Source organism: Prunus avium, chromosome 2 (genome assembly GCF_965620075.1).
Source record: "Prunus avium chromosome 2, drPruAviu1.hap1.1, whole genome shotgun sequence".
In the NCBI taxonomy this organism is placed as follows: Eukaryota; Viridiplantae; Streptophyta; class Magnoliopsida; order Rosales; family Rosaceae; genus Prunus; species Prunus avium.
In genome coordinates this window covers 12,148,707-12,169,114 of record NC_142285.1, presented here as the reverse complement: position 1 = coordinate 12,169,114, position 20,408 = coordinate 12,148,707, and the positions used below count along the sequence as shown (strand labels likewise).

At 38.3% G+C, this 20,408-nt stretch overlaps 1 pseudogene; it reads right to left on the bottom strand.

The window, feature by feature from the left end:
• Positions 1 to 18,877: 18,877 nt before the first annotated feature.
• LOC148296520 (uncharacterized) lies at positions 18,878 to 19,847 on the bottom strand (annotated as a pseudogene).
• Between the last annotated feature and the right edge of the window lie 561 nt (positions 19,848 to 20,408).

Below are 20,408 nucleotides of genomic sequence, written 5' to 3'. Positions count from 1 at the left end.
CCACTCATCGTTTGGGCGGAAGACATCTGTTCATCATGCGGCCGACAAGGTATGGCCATATAAACAAAAAATAGAGAATTCCTTTGCCAACAGGTTCTCAACCAAGGTTAGAATTTCCAAATATTTGGAGAATTCATCATGCGGCCGATATCAAATATTTGGAGTTCACATGCCACTTAATGTTGGTGGGAGTCTTCATCAAGTCCAAAGCCCAGCCTACAAGTTCCAGCAGATGTTTTCCTACAAGTGGCGGAGTTTAAAGATAGGAAGACATTAATATTGGGAAGATTTCCAAGACATCGGGCAGTTCGTGCCTAGAGCTCCCGAAAGCATTAATATTGGGAAGATTTCCAAGGCAGAGTTAGTTGAATGACCAAACCCATGAGCTGAGGAGCTCTATAAATAGAACATCAGATGAAGAAAGAAGGACCGCCAACTGAACACACAAAATCTATCTTTTCATCCTGTACTTTTCAATTCATAGTCTAGGATTTTATCTTTTCAAGCTTTTCAGATTATCCAAGTTCTTCATTTTCCTACTGTAAGCTTTACATTCTTGCAATTTAATTTCAATTGTCTTTACATTCAAGTTTAATTCAAGTCTTTATCGCTTTAATCTACTTAATCGCATTTACATTTCTGTCATTTCGTTTACTGCATTTACATTCATTGCACTTATCACAAAAATCCTAAAAATAGTCATACAAATATCAATCATCCTTGACCTCAAGGAGGAAAAAGAACCTAGGCCAAGAGGAGGTTCCTTGCTTGGTCGATCAATCGTTTGATTAAGAAGTCAGAAGCGCAAACACACTCACACAATCTTTCCATCCAAGCCATCAAGTGGTTTGGTGGTGGCACGCCTACGCATCTCAAGAGAAGAAGGACCAAAAACTCCTTCCATCAGCCTACCCGGCCGAAAAGAGGGAAACAGGAATATTAAGATATGAAGAATTAGATGGGTAACAAAATTGGAAGCTAGAGTTATTAGTTTAGACATTCAAATTAAACCAGGTGCAGCACTATAGCATGGGCAATGTTTTTGTGTTCTTTGATCGGTTGGATTGAGCATTTGGGGTCAGTTGTGTGTTGCGTTAGTTGGATCCGTTGTAGTTAGATTCATAGATGTGATTGGGCAACTTTGTTCAGAAAAAGAATATAATAATTTTTCGACAAAAAAAAAAGAATATAATATTTTATAACATGGTAATAATTTATCTAGAGTTTTTTCTTTCTTTTTTAAATGGACGTTAACTAGAAAGAACTAATTCTTGCAGCCTGCCTGAAGTTATCTATATTCATGAGAAAAAAAAAATTATAAAATCGGAAGTCATCATGATGAGAGGTGAAAGTATAGTTCCCAAAGTTGTTCTTAACCTAGTGGTATTTCTTCTCCCAATATTAGAAAAAGGTCTTATTTTGAATTCTTCACTCACTTTAAATTAATGCACATAAATAATGGCTTGGTGAAGGGGAATGCAGCACTCAGGAGGACCACAATAAAATCTGGAGGAGTATCTGGTGTCTGAAGGTACCTCTCAAGATTCTACTTTCATTTGGAAGCAGTTTGGTATGCTTGTCCGTTGCAAGTTGACACTAGCAGATTAGAGGCGTATGTACTGGTGGAGGCTTTGTGTATTTTGGGTTTTGAGGGAGGAGCAGATGGGTTTGAAAGTGATCGGTGGGTGGGGAGGGAAGGGAAGAGAAAGAAGGCGAACAAGAGAGAAAGAGGGAGAGAGAATGAAGAGGGTACAAGAGGCCCTGCCCACAAGGTGTGCGAGCTGCGTGACGGCACAGGGTGTGTGGGTTGGGCGACGACATAGGGCCCCAAAAAAATAGGGTCTCCTACAAAACGTTTTAGCTCAAGAGTTATAGTAGCAAAAAAAGGCATTTTATGTAACCCATACTTTTTGGGCTTTATTCTAAAACTTTTTGGGCATTTTTCTTTACTTTTCATTTAGTGGGCCTCTTTTACATAAACTAACAAACTCAGCACTTAAGCTTGAAACATTCTATTTTAATTTTTGTTCAAACATAAAAGGCCTCAATTTTTATTTCTTCTCAGGGCCTCAAAAATCAATGGACCGACCTGAGAAGAAGTAGAGGTAGTTTAGGGGTTTAGGAATTTTTTTTTAATAATAATTTTTTCAAAATTGACTTTACATTAATTTAATTTAATTTTTTTGTACTATTTTTTGACACATTAGCACAAGCCATCAATTTAACTAAAGATCACTTGCCACATCATCAATTTAACTAAAGAACAAACGGTCAAACTAACTGAGGGTGTAAATTGTTCAAATTTAATAGGTTACGGTGTAAATTTATTACATTAAAACCTCATGGCCCATGCTAATAATGAGTCTGAGCCTAAAGGGTGTAAAATAAGGATCCATAGTCTCTGCATTTAGCTATCATGTATTTTGGTGCATTTCATAAAATCTGGTCCACTCCATTAATCTAGTGGTTCATATTATACCACATCAGATTAATAAGTTTTGGGCCTTTCTTTTCCGAACTGCCGTTTAATTCCGTTCTTCACTTACGAACTATGTTCTTTTATTTACACAAAACTCATAAATTTGCTTATGTTGAAACTGAAAAATAAATTAGACACAGAGGATGATGGAATCAGAAACAAAGAAAATAGTGTGCTCTCAGAAATTGAATCCAGTGAAACTTTGTTCTTTAGAGCTGGGTGTATAGGCCTGTATGTGATCTGTTGTACGGGGTTTGATGTTGGTTTGTTAGAGCTCTTTGCAATGACCCAGAGGCGCCACTTCCACCGCTAGCTTCTGTACGTATCCAAAGAGACATCGTTAAACTTGGGTGGAGGCTCACAGTCACAATCGTTGAAGTTCACAAAGAAGCACAAATCCGAAATTTTATATATTCCGTAGTTGAACTACAAAGGCAAACTCTTCATTGAAAATTCCACAAACCCATTCATCAGTTTATGCAATGTATACATAAAATTTCACAAACCCAATCACTAAAACTAATACCTCCCTAACATATAGAACAAAACCCTAGACATATGTAGATTACTGATCCATAAGTCATTAGAGAGATAATACCAAAAAAACCCATCTCAGATTGTGAAGCACCCGACCCAACCCAATGAGATCAAATGGGGTTGAAAATCTGAGAAAGTTGTGGCTTAGGTTCCGAGATGCGAATGATGACACTGATGAGGAGAATGAAACTATAAGAGCACTTCCACCCATTTGCCATGGCACCATGGCAAAGGGCAAGTGCAAGGCTAGGGCTGTTACTATTCATGTGAATAGTGACAGCCCTTGCAAAAGGCTTGTGGTGTTTCAACCTATTGCCATGACAACCCAAGGGCAACCACTATTCACATGAGATATGAGGAGATAAATTTGTATAGAGTTTTGGTGTGAGAAGTAAAGAATATGACTAAGTATTTATTAAAAAAAAATTATGAAATTTTTAGTACTTTTAAAGATTTTTTTTTCAATTTTTTTAATTTTTGCTGATGTCAGCAAATCCAAGCAATAGCCTAGGTTGTTCTTACCTTTGGGCCTACCTAGGCTTGTGGAGCCCACCAGCTGCCCGGGTTGCATTTGCCCGCTGGAACATCGAACTGGGGCTTGTGCCCCCTCCTGCCCGGGCCACAAATAACCGTTGGACCTGCTCTAATGGGTGATGACCTCGGCCTTCTTCATGGTCAATGTGCTCCACTCTTTCACGAGCTGAGCCAAAGAGCTCTCCTCAGGTTGAACTTTTCTTCTCTAAGACCATCTCCAACCATTGGTGTGGAAACCCAAATTTTCAGTTTTGAGTCCAAAATTCTTCTCCAACCCATATCTTTTAGGGGGGTGGAAATTTGAGAAAGGTGAAATTTGGGGTGAAATTCCAGTCTAAGTTTTGCCTGGATTAGTAATTTGTGTGGAGCCCAAATCTCTATTTTGCAGCCCATGTGAAGAGGGAAAAGAGGTGGGCCCCGCGTGGCAACAAAACTGGCTGGCCAACTGCCCTTTTGAGCGACACATGGCAGCTTCAAGAGAGAGAGAGAGACGTTGGAATCCAACGATTGAATTTCAAAAGCTGGGTGGTTTATTTATTGCAAAAGCCACTTGTTTTTATTTTTAAGTGAAATTCTTTAATGCTTTGGAATTTTAATTTTTTTAGGTTAAAATGTTCACAAAATAAAATCACGAATGTTGAAACAAAAACAATGTCAAGAAAAATTAATGACAAAAAAAAATTATTGGTTAATCATTCTTAAACAATTTAATAAAGTTGTTGACCCAAATTATGAGTCAGCAAGGTTGGAGGGAAAAAAAATTTGAGTTGTGAAAATACATGAATAGTTGTATTTTGGAGGGTGGAAATTTGAGTTTAGCCCCAACATGGTTGGAGATGGTCTAATTAATTTCTAATTTGTCATTCATCAGAAGAAGATTTGAGAAGAAAAAAAAAGGGAAAGAGAAGATGGATGCGGTGGTTGTTGAAAGCATAAAAGGGTTAACGTCATTAATTTTTAAATAAAAATACAAAATTTATTAATTTGATGTGGTATAATATGAACCATTAGATTATTGGAGTGGACCAGATTTTATGAAATGCACAAAAATGCACAATAACTAAATACCGAGACTCGGAATCCGTAAATGAAGTTAATCCATTATTTTATTATTATGTGCCATATATTTGTTCTAACTTATCCAACTCCAAAAAGAAGTGAAAAAAAACCTCCAAAAAGAAATTATTTTTATTGCTTCTTTCAAATGGATCCCACATAATATAATAATACATTAAAATTACATATAATAGGAGCCATTGATCAATATGTGAAGTTATCTCTTTAGATGCTCAAGGGATCCCTTTTACCTCGTGCAATGGCCAAAAAGACAATTATGTTATTTATAAGATATTAGACTGTACATTAGCAAACCTAAATTGGTTCTTTACCTAAATTGCATCTCTTGCCCTATTAGCTCCTACTCTACACCTAGAGCTTTTAAGTTTGAGGCCATGTGGCTATCTCACCATGATTTCCCTCGAATTGAACAAGGCTTGAGATGAAACTATTGAGGCAACTCTGCCCAGAAAATTAGTACTCGTTGTAGAACCTTTCAACATCTTTTGAAAGGTTGGAACATAGAGGTCTTTGGTAACCTCTTCCATAAACTTAAGACTATTCAAGATGAGTTGTAAACAATTCAAGAACAACTAGGCTTGCATCTCACTGACTCTTATCTCTTGAATAGAGATCTTTCCCTCAATAGAGAACTTAAGCTTCTTCATGGACAAGAAGAGACTTTTTATGCTCATAAGGCAAGGGCTAACTAGTTGCAGTTAGGTGATAAGAATACTAAGTATTTCCACACTCAGGCTCTCATTAGCAGAAAAAGAATAAATTAAATAGACTACAACAATAAATTAAATAGACGATACTAAATAAATGACGAAAGCCATAAACATTGTCGTCTTATTTTATTAGAAAACAATTTGTCCTTAAAATTGAAAGTATTAATGTGCACAGTTGGACCTCAAACCCATGCCCTAAATGTAACACAAAGCGCAAAAAACCAACACAAACAAACGTCACATTGTGTAAAAAGTCATGTGCGCTCAATATATATGCTTTTAAAGGGTTATTGACAGAAATAGTCCCACAATTTTTGCTCCAGTCTCATTTTGGTCCATGAACTAAAATTTTCATTTCAATAGTCCTCCAACTCTCCATTTAGAATCCAATTGGTCCCACCGTCAAATCTGTCAATTTTGCTATTATATTGAGAGGTAAAACCGTCCATATAAATTAAAAATTAATAAAGTTTTTTTGCTAGAAAAAAAGTAATTAAAAATTAAAGTAAAATATTGCAAAAATTATTACAAATTAACAAACATGAATGGCCTTTGATCAGAACTACGGATGCATTGATTTGGTAAAATACGATTGAAATGGTCTCTCTCTCTTTCCTACCTCAAACCGCGCAACTCTTCAATGTCGTCGACGTCACTTAGCGACAAAGCGTTGATATCTAGAATATGCTTGGACTTAACTCCAAGCAGCCAATGCTTGCTCCTAACCGCACTGCTTGTACACTCCTCACATTACCCATTACTCCAAATTCATGGCTTGGCGACCGTGCATTCCGGTGCATGTGAGGTGAAAGCCGCACTCGCAGCCGTCGTAGCCAACCACATGGCTGTGAATCTCGGGCTTACCGCAAAAGGGGCAAGCAGAGCCGAGAGCTGAGCTAGGAACATCGAAATGGAGAGACCGATGTTTCTTGGATTCGATGGCTGAGATTTGACACAAAACAAGGAGCTGTTTTGGTTTTGGTTTTGGTTTTTTGGCTTTGGGTGTCTCTCGAGGGACAGAGAGAAAATGAAGACAAAAATGAGACCGAAAGAGGAAAGGTGGTGGTGGGTATCTTGAGAAGTTTTTGGTAGGAGAGGAAGCTCGTGGTGGGAAAGGGAGAGGAAGCTCGTGGTGGTATAGAGAGAGGGAGACAGAGATACACTTGTGTGGACGCATCTGAAGGAAACATGTATTTAAATTCTTTTCATTGAATTTTAAGCCATAATAGACATGAATCAACCATTCAAAAGCGGAAGCTAACTATTAAACCATGTTCAGCTAAACTCTATTCGATTTTAGCCAAGTATCTTGAGGTCTAATCTTAGTATGCACAAATCAAAAAAGGAAGAAGGTTATGAGATTACCTTTAAAGCTCATCTTGGTTGAACTAAGTTATACACCTTAGGTATGGCATTCTTTCTTCTCTTGGATCTTCCAGGATTTCTTCCACAAAGACACCAAATGAGATACCCTTTAGTTCAGCACACCAAATGCATAGAGGTGAAGAGAAGAGCAACCAAGAGATGGAGATGCTAGACTCCTTCTCCTGGTGGACTAATTTTTAGCAAAGGTGAAGAGAGAATTGTTTATGCAAATTTCTCGTAGGAGAATATTCACGTGTAGATCCTTCACCCTTTGAACTTCCTTCTCTCGCTTCCTTGGTTCATGTGAAACAAATAGGGGTAAAAGACCACACTCGGGGGTTGTTGGCCAAAGGCCCTCATATGCCTAAGTTAATTAGTTCAATTGGATCTTTGAGAAAAGATGCGGCAATAGCTAAAAAGGACGTTGTTTTCTCTCACGGGGAGAGCCGGGTGGCCTTAGCGGTGTGTGGTGGCTAGAGCCGTGTGAGGGAAAGTGTAGAGAGAGGTGGACGAGGAGAGAGAGAGAGAGAGAGAGAGAGAGAGAGTAGGGTTCTTGGGTAAAGATCGGATTAGGTTTAGAATTACCTCAAGTGTTGAATGTGGCTGTGTATTTATAAGGCTCTAGCCATCTAGGGTTTTTCAAAGAATAATTCCTATTTGGAAGGACGATATTCTTTCCCTTAAATGGAGAGATTGAGTCAATTAGGGATATTATCTTTAATTGGTGATTATATTCCCAAATAAAGATAATATCCCATATTTAAGATAATATCCTTATTTTTGGTCTCAATTAATTGGCCAAATAAATGGGCCCAATTAATGACATAGGTGATCTTCTTCTTGTCCACAGGGCGCCTTGTGATTGGAAGCAGGAATATTTGCTCCCACAAGAATCTCACCTTCAACACCACAACCTAAAAACTTAGGAGGCTTAAAACCCTAACTAGATAATGGTCATATGTGTGACTTAAATAGGTAAGACCGAAAAATGAGAAGAATCCCTCACTATCAAAACTGGCCATGGGTGGTCTTAGGCCCAATGGGTCTTTGGGTATTTTTCTTTTTACACTTAAAATGATTTAAAGCCTAAACCTAGTCTTATGTCAAACTAATTTTATAATTAACTTTTAATTATGATTTATGACTTACCTATTAAGTCACACTCTTAGTCTAAGTAGTTTGACTTGGTCAATTATTTTGGTCAAACATGTTGACTTTTACTTGACCGTTGCCTTTGACTTTTGATCCCAGGTTACTTTCCTCTTCATTTGTCCCTTTGACTACATGTTTTGGTGTGCGATCCATATGTTCCTTTTAGCAAGGTAGTGGGTTGACTCAACTCCTCTAAATTGATTGTGAATTAAATACCGCCATTTAATTCTTCTTATTGGTGAAGGTCTATTGTGATTGAACCTTATCGGACTTCCATAAACCATGGTTGACGCCGTGCAGCATGTCATGGCTATCTAAGCTAAATAGGAAATGGTGAAGAACCTATTCAAGTTGGAATGATCGTGCAATTGAATCCTTCTCATGTACAATACTCTTTATTCACATTGTTAGATTATGGAATCACATGTCAAAACCTTAATGTGAATGATGTCTTATATGATTATCCTAGTAATGTTTTGAAGACTTCTTCTTTCAAATCTTATCCACTACTTTGCACAAAGATTTGATCAATCATATCTTAGGAGTATTCTCTCTCCTTATTGAGAGTAGAGATTCCTTGTTGTACATTCATTTGTCTCAGTGACTTTACCAAGAGTCTCGATAAGTACCTTTGGGTCATGTCTTTATAACATAACTGTATAGTGCTTTCAAAGACAAACAACATAGTCACAAGACAACTATGATGTCTCATGTCTTAGGATGAGTTTACACCATTGCAACTTATGAGTTCTAGTTTGACATTTAAGTAAAGATTTCCATTCTAGAAGTCATATTTTATGATCACGTTCATTGTACTTGTTCCCTTGCAAGCACCTACACAAATATCTTGGTGTCACTACACTCAATGACTTGAGAACTTGTCATCCTCTAATTAGAAAAGATATTGTGTGTACTGGTCTCTGTGGAAGATCAATGCCCCGTTGATAATTCTGTGACTAGGAACACTTTTAGGATATGACTAGGAACCATGAGAAGTCTCAATATATGCAATCTCATAACATAATTCTCATATCCTCTTTCATATTCCTAGGACTGTTGTTGTTTTACATTTATGGTTATTGGAATAGGAATCATGGAATGAAATTAACTGTCTTGCCCATAAATAACTTAATATGTCATTACAAAAGATGTCATTAACATTAACTATTACATAATTAGTTGGCTTCAAGGGCATACTACTAACAACATCCACACAAGCAGAGCAATTCTGGTTATACACTTGTTTGGACGCATCAACACAAGTAGAGCGATCTGTAGCCCCAATCATAAAGCATTTGCAAAATCAATGTGGGCGTTAAACCCATTTATAACACAAAGTGCACTTACCCTTTACTAAAACGAGATCTCTCACCCATTATAATCTTTTTCATAAGCTTTACAAACTTTCCCAACTATCAATGCATTAATATATAGAAAACCAAGTCTGTCACAACCCGGGATCGGCTCCGCCGTAGCACGATATTGTCCGCTTTGGGCCCCCCCTCTCTGCCCTCATGGTTTTGTTTCTGAGAGCTCACGAGCAACTTCCCAGTGGGTCACCCATCCTGGGATTACTCTAGCCCCAACTCGCTTAACTTTAGAGTTCCCATGACTCCAAAGCCAGTGAGCTCCCAAAAGGCCTCGTGCTAGATGGAGGTGGGCATGTACATATAGGGCACATCACCCCCTCTCCGTTGGTTGATGTGGGATGTTACAAAGTCCATATATAAAGCCCTTCTAAAGCTAGATAAACCCTTCCCTCAAAACTCACTTAATGCTCAACTTATAAGTTCATAAGAAAAACATATATATTAGCCGACTCGACTTGTAAAACTTTTATAGTCAATTTTGAAATCATGAAAGAGCTACATCGCATTACCAATAGTAAGCATTTGAACCACTTCCTCAAAACCCCAAATATGCATAGTAAGCAAAACATTTAACTAAAACTATTTGGAAAACAAAGCCCACTCAAAAACACATCATAACCATTTGGTCTTGACCGAGCCGGCGAGGCCCACCTACTAGGGAAACTAGGTCACTGTGGCCCACGACCTCTGATCTCCGGTTTGAAAATTTCTATAGGTCCACAATGGTCCACCAGATACGTCTTCGGAGTTTAAACGATCCAACGTTCAGATCATCCTCGATCGCATAAATAGATGACGATCGACTAACCTAACCCTAGAATCCTCAAACCAACAAATCCGAACCTCCCATTCCAAATCCATAAACTCCTACACGATCCTAGGAATACAAGGAACCATATATCCTAAAATGGGACCGATCCGACAATTCAATCATATCGAACCTAACTATTGAATCACGCTAATCCAAGCATGCTGTCGGATCGGAACTACATGGGTAATTCTAGGACAAATTCAGCCATCGAGCAAGGCCTATACCAAAATTTTTAGAGCGACGAGGGAAACAATTTTTGTACTTGGCTCAGGTAGTCGATTTTGCCCGAAAACTAACCCAAAACAATAAAATCGACCCCAACTACCTACACCATTAGCTATAGCACGAAGAGTGGATGAAGTTTCATACCTGGATCGACAAAAATGGCTCCAAAATTGCCAGTAATGGTGTTAGAAAAATCGTAAAACCCACGAAGTCGAACAGAGTCACTGCTCGCCAGTGACTATCGCTAGAGAAAGAGAAAATCGGGAAGAGAGAGTGAGAAAAAGATGGCTGCTCATATTTTAAAATTTGATTTTCTCCAAAATTACGATTATGCCACTAGACTTCTTTTGACCCCTATGTCTTCGTTATAAGTCGAAATTGAGCTCACCACGTGTCTGTGAACTCGATATAGGGTCCTACATGTGTCTGTGAGCTTTTTTCGTCCGAGGCGGCGAACAGAAGGAACTTTTGGTCCTTCTTTTGAGTGCGGGGCGTGCCACCACCAAGGCACGAATTTGGGCTTGAATGGAATGTGAGTAGATGGATATGTTGTGCTTCTGACTTCTGACCAAGTGATTGATCGGCCAAGCAAGGAACCTCCTCTTGGCCTAGGTTCTTTCACTTCCTCGGGCTTGAGGATGGCTAGGCTTGATATGGATGTTTTTGTGATTTTTAGGTTTTTTTTAATGAAAATGGCACAATTAAATTAAACGTGCGTTTAAATGTAAAGATAAGAATTAAAGTGCGATAAAATAGATCAAAGCGATAAATAAAGCATGAACGAAATAAAAGCGATAAGAATGGTAAGAATGATAACCTAAATTAAACTTAATGAAAATGCGGTAACAATGAAAAGTAAAGCAATTGAAATAAACTTGAATTTAAAAGACGGGGAAATGTAAATTGAACAAGAATTTAAACTAACACTAGGAAAGGGAAGAACTTTCTACACTAGGTGCTTGAAAAGTAAAATCCTAAATCTAGGAAAAGAAAAGTGCTAGACGAAAAATAGATTTGTGTGTCTGATGATGTGTGTCTTCTGCCTTCGTTTGGTGAGGTTTATATAGGGCGCTCGTTGGCCCATGGGCTGGCCATTGAATGGCCAAATGTCAACTCTTTAAAATTCTTTCCTTTCAAGGCTCTCTAAATCCGCAGGACTACGTTAGTGGAGATCTTCTGATTGCTTGATTCTCTCTTGTTTTGGAATATTCTGAACTATCATCAATCTCCTTGATTTCTTTCCTTGTAAGGCCACCTCCACGCGCATACACTCTTCCGGAAATCATGGGCACGAATCCATGGCTTTGGCTTGGACCTCCGAGCTCCTTGGAATAATATGGGTTGACTTTCTCCTGCCTGGCCCCAATACTTCTCTAGTCCGGCCGCTAAAATTTTCCAGCATGGCTGCTACTCAAGCTCGGCTGCAACTCCTCAAGTTCGGCCGCTACTCCGCAACTCCAAGCCCGACCAGCTCCAAACTCCTCCAAGATTTCTCCTGGGCCAAGACCTCCAATCCAGTCACTTTTTGCAAGGGGAGATCCGGGCACTTTTTACATTTTTGTGGAAATATTCAAAAGCACACTTTTTCGGGTTCATCTTCAATTGATGCCTTCACATTCTCTCGAAGGCCGACCAAAGGTCATCCAAGTGACCTGATCTAGACTCCGACTTTATAACCATATCATCGATGTAAACTTCTAAGTTTCGACCGATCATGTCATGGAAAATGGCATTCATTGCCCGTTGATATGTGGCCCTAGCGTTCTTTAGGCCAAAGGGCATCACCACATACTTAAAGGTTCTAATAGAGCCAGGGCATCTGAAGGTTGTTTTGTGGACATCCTCCTCGGCTATGAAAATTTGATTATAACCAAAGCGACTATCCAGGAAGGACAAAACTTCATGCTTGGCCGCCCCCATCAACTAAGAGGTCGGCTGTGGGCATGAGGATATTCATCTTTGGGAGTTGCAAGATTAAGATTGCGAAAATTGACACATATTCTTATTGCTCCCTTTTTTTCTTTTCAGGTACAATATTTGGAAACCATTCTACATATCTAGTTGACCTAATAAATTTGGCTCTCATAAGCCTTACAATTTCTTCCTTAACCTTTTTCTTTCGCCGACATTTGACAGGGCGGCTGCTTGAAGGGCTTAAAATGTTCCACCGTTGGTAGGCGATGCTCGACCAAGTCACGACTCAATCCGGGCATCTCAGCGTAATCCCAAGCGAAGCGATCCTTGAACTCTCTTAAAAGCTCTTCCATCTTGGCCCGAAGTTCTAGCTCCATTAGACCACTGATGTAGATTGGGCGCTGGTTGTCTTCCGTACCCAAGTTGATATCTAACAGAGGGTCTTGGACTTCCGCCTTCGAATCATCCATCTCGCTTGGTGCCAACTCTACTTCCTTTATTTCGAGTAATCTAATATTAAGTTGATAAGTAGAGTGGTACTTTGAATACCTCTTTTGGTGGCCATCCACCATGGTAGGCCCTTATTGATTATAACCAGTAAGCCATGCTTCACCCTAATATGGGAAACAAAAAGTATGTGTTTGTTTTTGAAGTGGCTTATTCCAACACATTTGATGTTGTGAAGGTAGGCAAGGAGTAATGCAAATATTCTATTATGATAAGGTCTTGCTTGAACCCTTATACTCACAAGCATTGTGAGTAAGACTTAACTAGTACAGTGGTGCCTCGTGATAATATCAGGGGTACACATTTGCTAGAGGCTAAGGCGATGGGTAATCACATCATGGTTTCAATGGAAAAGAGTTCTCTCTCTTTGCTATTTACCTAGCCAATAATCTATTATGATGAGGTGAGTTTGGTAGTGGTGAGCGTCCCATCCCAAGTTGTATGAAGAAGAAATGCATCATTTATGCTTCTTAATTGTCTGTAGTCTTGATATGACCAAGATAGTCAAAAGGGGCATTAGTCCATCATAGACTGAGAATAATTTAAATCATCATAAGGGTGGAGAGCTTATGCCCTCCACTAGATAGGAAACAACCGACCTATGACTTCTTCCTTGAGTCCCACTATAACGAGTTCAAGAAGTTTATTGTAAACAGGAGAATGACATGAAACACACTCTCTCCAAATTGTTGGACATGTGCATCATAGTTGAAAAGTTTCAAGAGAGATAGTGGGAGGGGGACCATGAATAGTCAAGGGAAGAGTCAAGAGGAAGAAGGAAAACAACTTTGAAGGGAACATGTTTTCATTATTGAAAGGATGGACGTTGAAAGAGGAATTGCATGGCTTACCTTGCAAGTCTCAAGAGCATACTCTTTTTGAAGGAATTCTTACTGCTCTTGGATCAGTTCTATCAATTAGATCTTCTACTTGGATATTTGATCCATGTATTGTTGGCGAGGTATCTTTTTGGAAATTTGGTCTCAAGACAAAATGGACATAAAACTCACATTTCTGGTAATCTTGTCTCAAGGCAGAATGGACAAAAACTTGACGCTGCGATATGAGAGTTTATTTTTCTTGTAAATAGAACTAGGAGTTATTGCATTACGTGGCCTCCAAGGCCTAATCGTATTGTAAATAGAACTAGGAGTTATTGCTTTAGTTTGCCCTTAAGACTTTATTGTATTATAAATATGAGCCTCGTACATGGAGAAGAATATATCAGAAAATTCTCCCATATACTTTATTTAGCATGGTATAAAAGCAGTCGACTTTGGCAACCTCTACTTAACCTTGTCCTTTGCCTTTGACTTTGCCCCTACCCATGCCTTTGCCCTTTTCCTTTACCTTTGTTGGTACCTTTTCCCTTTTCTATTTTTATTTTGTCCTTCCCTGTCATGCCCTCCTGTATCTAAGGTTCTTTGTTCTATTACCTACTCTGCTCTCTTTTTCGGTTGCATTCCTTGCTACTTGATGCATGGGTGATTCCCCTCCACCGCCAAGTCGCCCATCTCATGACTACTCAAATTACCCCTGACAAGTTGGATATGTCTAATTATCCTTCTTGATCTCGCAATGCTCGATTGACCATCACTGGTCATCAAATGGCCAACTTCATCAATGAGAAGAAGCCTACGCCAAGTAATGATGATCATGATTATGACTCTTGGGACGAAGACAACTATTTGGTAAAAACTTGGCTTCTTAACTCCATGACTCGAAACGCATGTGCGAAATTTGATCATTGTGAAACTTCCCATGCGGTGTGGGAGGCGGCTAGGAAAACATATACTGTTACTTGAAATAGCTCCAAGTTGTTTCAATTCCGTCGCCAGTCTGTCATTACATGCCAGAATGGTGAGCATGTGAATATCTTTTATGAGAAATTACTTTTACCTTGGTAGGAAATTGATTGCCTTCACCTTTCCAAGCTTACCCACCCTGTCGATGTGGCTTTCTATCAACAAAAGACTGAAGCTGATCATGTGTATGATTTTCTTGGTGGTCTCAACCCTCATTTTAATCATGTTCATAGTCAGATTCTGGCTTTGACTCTAGTTCCCTCCGTTCTCGAGGCCTATGTTCTTGGGGTTGAAGAAGATACAAGTCAATCTTCTATGCTTGGTGGTAATAGTGCTATGGTGGTCATACTCCACCACGGGCCCACTCGCACATCCCCAACCTTGGCCCCCCGTGCACCCAAACCTAATGATGTGAAAGGGACCTGTAAGTGTACCCATTGTGGTGGACATTAGCTCGTTGAGAAGTGTTTTAAACTTCATGGTTATCCTGAGTAGTGGAATGCAAGCAAGGCCCGAAACTGGATTCCCAAGGCTGCTTGTGGCATGACTTCTGGCAATCCACCATCTCATGTTACCGTGCTCTTTGATTCTCATCCTGACTCATGCACTCATCCCACTACATGAATAATTGATATTGGTGCCATTGAAAATATGATTTGTGACTCTAACTATTTTTCTTCCATGTCTTCTAAGTCTCGTAATCCATATATCACTAGTGCCAATGGGTGTTCCTTCTCATGTTACTAGTGAAGGGTCTATTTCACTTTCTCCTTTTTTAAACTTGTCCAATGTCTTGCTTGTTCCTTCTAATAATTGCAATTTACTGTCTGTTGGGAAATTACATGACTCACACCACTATTGTGCTACTTTCTATCCCTCTCCTTGCTAATGACACTTGCACTAGCTCTTTTCTAGTTCGTGTTCTTGTTCCAAGTACCATGTTCGTAATGAAGATCATATTTGGTTGTGGAACCGTCATTTGGGACATCCATTCTTTGGTTATCTTAGACGTTTATGTCCATCCTTATTTCATGGGTTAGAATGACGTTGTTTTTCAGTGTGAAACTTGTGTATTGGCCAAAAGCTATTGAAAGTTTCCTTCAAGTGATAGTAAAACTAAGTTACCTTTTGATTTGATTCATTTTTATGTTTGGGGCCCTGCTAAAGTTTCCTCCAATGGAAAAAGATGGTTTTTTTTTACCCTTATTGACGATTGCACCCGCATGCTTTTGGTGTATTTGTTAGCCCATAAATGTGATGTTACCTCCACTATTTGTGACTTTAAACTATGATTGCCACTCAACTTCAGGCTTCCATCAAAAAATTTTGTTCAATAATGGGGTGGAATATGTGAACAACACATTGGCTCAATTCTTTCATGACCATGACATCCTTCACCAGACTTCCACCTCTTTCACTCCATAACAAAATGGAGTCGCAGAATGCAAGAATTGCTAGTTACTTGTAGTTGCTCATGCCTTTATGCTTGACAAGTTCGTTCCTCACTATTTGTGGGGTCATGCCTTTTTTTTTTTTTTACCGTCTATGTGATTAATTGGGTCCCTAGTAGTGTGCTTGCCTTTCAAACTCCCCTTGACACAATGGCTCAACATGTTTCCCTTCTCATCAACGAAGTAAGTTGGATCCTTGTTCTCTCTGCTGCATTTTTGTTGGCTATGGCTCGAATCATAAAGGCTACAACTGTTATCATCCCCCAACACATAAGCTCTTTGTCATCATGGACGTTACATTCCATGAGGACCGGTCGTATTTGTGGCTCCCATGACTCCTTCTCCTCAGGGGGAGATAGGGAGTGAAGAGAATACATTGCGGGGGGAAGAGAAAGATGGAAAGAAACACAGCACCCGACCGATCCCTTTCCTATTCCCAACGGGTATGTTGACAAAGACAAGGAGACAACTGGTCGCTTTCCAGCAACTGATCGATCGAAATTGTTTCAGAGAGGGATTTGACGAAATTGACCTAGACAATTAGCTGAAGTCACATAAGATCAACTACACACTACAACCCCGTTGCCCTGCCATCCATTCAGTTAACTCGTGAGGAAGAAACATTTGAGGTAGTTTCTGAATCTATTAATACTATTGTTGATTTACCTTATACTTTTCCACCTAGATCCAATAGAGGAAAACCTAAACCTCAATACATTGCCGAAGGTTTTCAAAGTCATATGCATCTTTTGTAAATCAATTATCTATTGCATATGTTCCTAGTAAGTGGCTTGATGCTGTAATAGATCCTAGATGGGTATAAGCTATGACAATTAAAATGGAAGCCTTGAATAAGAATTCCACTTGGAAAATGGTGCCTTTGCAATAAGGGAAGAAGCCAGTTGGATGCCAATGTATATTCACTATGACACACAAAGCATATGGAATGATAGACAAGTACAAATCCCGATTAGTAGCTAACGGGTACATTGAAACATATGAAATTGACTACCAAGACACATTTGCACCCATGGCCCAGATCAACACCATCCGTGTACTTTTGTCTTTGGCTGCTATCTTGATTGGCCACTACTACAGTACGATGTAAAGAATGCATTTCTTCATGGGGACTTATAAGAAGTGTATATGGACCCACCACCTGAAGTTTCTGTGACATGTGGTTCTTTTGTCGTTATATGGGTTGAAGCAGTCACCTCGAGCCTGGTTTGGGAAATCACTTGTTCCGTGAAGAGCTTTGGATACACTCATAGTAACTCGGATCACACCTTGTTCTTGAAGCATCGTGGGACAAACTTACGAAAATTTCTTACAAAAATTGAATAGATGGATTACTTACAAAAATTCCTTGCAAGTGAATTTGAGATGAAGGAATTGGGTGAGTCAAAGTATTTTCTTGGAATAGAAGTCTCAGAATCAAAACATGGTATATTTCTATCTCAAAGGATTTGTTAACAAAACTGGAATGTTGGATTGTAAACCCATTGATATACCTACTGAGCAGAATCACAAATTGCGTTTATATCTTGATTAGGTACCTACTGATAAAGAAAGGTATGAAAGATTAGTTGGATGACTAATTTATTTATCTCACATAGGTCCTAACATAGCCTATGCTGTGAGTGTAATAAGTCAGTTCATGCACGAGCCCAGTGAAGCACATATGAATGGAGTAGCACGAATTTTGAGGTACTTAAAAACTGCCATCGGCAAGGGGTTGATGTTCTCCAAATAGAGACACATATATGTCGAAGGATATACTGATGCCGATTGTCTAGGCTCCATCATTTTTGGGTATTTTACATTCGTTGGTGGTAACCTTGTCACTTGGAGAAGAAAGAAATAAAAGGTGGCGGCTAGATCAAGTGCTGAAGCTGAATGGAAATGGCTCAAGGAGTGTGCGAATTGCTATGGTTAAAGAAATTATTGAAGGATCTTGGGTCGGAATCAAAGAAGGCCGTGAACTTTTATTGTGACAACAAAGCCACTATTGAGATAGCTCACAATCCAGTACAACACTACCGAACAAAACATGTTGAAGTTGACCGTCACTTCATGAAAGAAAATTTGGAAAGTGGTGTTATTAGGGTGTATTCAATTAGGATTCTAGAGCATTTGAAAAGATTTTGTTTAAGTGCCAGATTTCATGGAACTTTATGGAACTCATAGATTTCGTATAGACTTTCAGATGAGTTCTATATAATTTTTTATAAACTTACTTAAGATTTGTATGGCTTTTATTCTAGACTTCTATAATTTCTTTAACATATTTTTTAAAAAATGAATGCTAACTTCGGCATCCTTACCCAGATGAAGCACTAAATCATGCAGCAGGCTAGTTCTTACCCAGATGAAGCACTACATCAAGCAAGCGCAGTTTCTGAAAGTTCTAATGAGGGATGAGAAAATTTCTGCATTGACGTTGAGATGTTCTGATGTTTAACAGTATGGGAGAAATTTTTTGCTTGATTTGAAGGAAGCCATCTTATGTATACATGCACAAACTGATCTAGGTACTTGAAGAAATTAGACCCTACTTAGTAGGGGCAGCGGCTGGATCTCTTGATTACATTGACGTTTAGAATAAAGAAATCAAATGTCGGGGAAACTTGTTAGAATAAAGCCATTATTTGCAATTTGCAAACAAAACTGAATACATTATGAGGTTTCAAACTTCAAGTTTCATGAAAAACAATCAAAAAGCCAAATTCATAACATCTTTTCCTTGAACAACATGAAATAAATTTTTTTTTAAAAATTTTGTTTAACAAATAGCAAAATTCATAAGAATCTCATAAAAAATATAGTGACAAATGTATTACAAATTTGAAAGAAAAGTTTAAGGAAAATATTTAACTTTCATTCATCATCCTTGATTCTCATTGTTGTCATTGTGCCCGACATCTTTCCACATATCCAAAGCTATACCAACTCTACATTCATTAGCATTCTGTCGTTGTTTTGTGTTTGGAAAACTAGTTTAGGATCCCCTTCATTAACCGGTAATGATGAAGATGAAGAAGATTCATTCTCCAATTCAACAGGAAATTCATCAGATCTACATTGTTTTTGAAGAAAGTTGTGTAGTCCTACACAAGCTAACACTATCTATGTTTGTGTTGTATATGAGAATGGAGGTGCGGACTTGAAAATTGGGAATCGTGACTAAAATATACCGAATATCCTCTCAATGACATTCCTTAAGGACGAATGACGAAGATTGAACAACTCAACTTCATTTGCAGGTGCACGACCTTGACCACCAAACTCTTGGAGATAATATCGAACCCTTCGAAATAGATTACACATATGTTAGTATCCAATGTATGACCTAATGTAAACTATAAATGATAAAATTTAAAATTTAAAAATACCTTGTGGCACTTTAAGTCCATTCCTCCTTGTTAAAGCATCATGTAATACTCTTGAATCATGAGCTGAGCCCTCCCACCCACTAAGGACATATATGAATTCCAAATCAAAGTTACAAGCTGCTAATACATTTTGTGATATCGTACCGTGACGATTACGATAGCTACTTACGTCTCGTCATGTTACCATTGTTGGAATATGTAGTGCCATCTATAGCTCCAACACTATCCTGAAATAAACACAAAAGCACAAAAGATATTATTAAATGAAAAAGTATAATAAATCAAGTTGCACCAGAAAATACATTTACCTTAAAGTATGGGTAAAACCTTGTACTTTCCCTTATTTTAGCTGGTATCGTGGATCCAGGTTTGGCTAGCATCTCTGGTGCTATTGTGTTCAAGGCCTTTAAAACTTTGTTAAAATTTTTACTACCAGTGAAGTGGGATCTGCCAAATGTATCACGTACTAGACAATATCTATTATTTTGACCCACAATAAGCAAAAAGGTTACAACCATTTCTTCTACACAAATGAATTTTGTATCTTGTAAGAATGTTTTTTCTCTAATAATATTACGTAACTTTCGAAACACATCAGGATACATTCTATACCTTTCTCGGAAATGCTCTAAATCATTATTCAATACATAATGTATATAATTATATCCTTTCATACTAATTGGTCACCGAGTTAATGGACGTTCAATATTTTCACTATGCATGATAATCTCATTCAATGCATGAGGTGCTGCTTAAATTCCAAATTGTTACATAAATTTCTTCATCCTCCTAAATTTCTTGACTCTCAATTTCTTCTACCTCCATTATATATATTGATATGCCTAAATAAAATGATAAACAAATTACACACACAATTAATAATAAAGTCACATATGCACTGGAGCTACAACAAGTCACACATATGCACTGGAGCTAATAAAAAATTACAATTAATAATAAATTTCAAATTTCCAAAAAATAAAGGATTCAGAAAAGCAAAATGAGTTGATGAATTCATCATAAACTAATTAATAACCAATAGAGTATTTAATCATAAACAACAATGTTTGATAAACAAA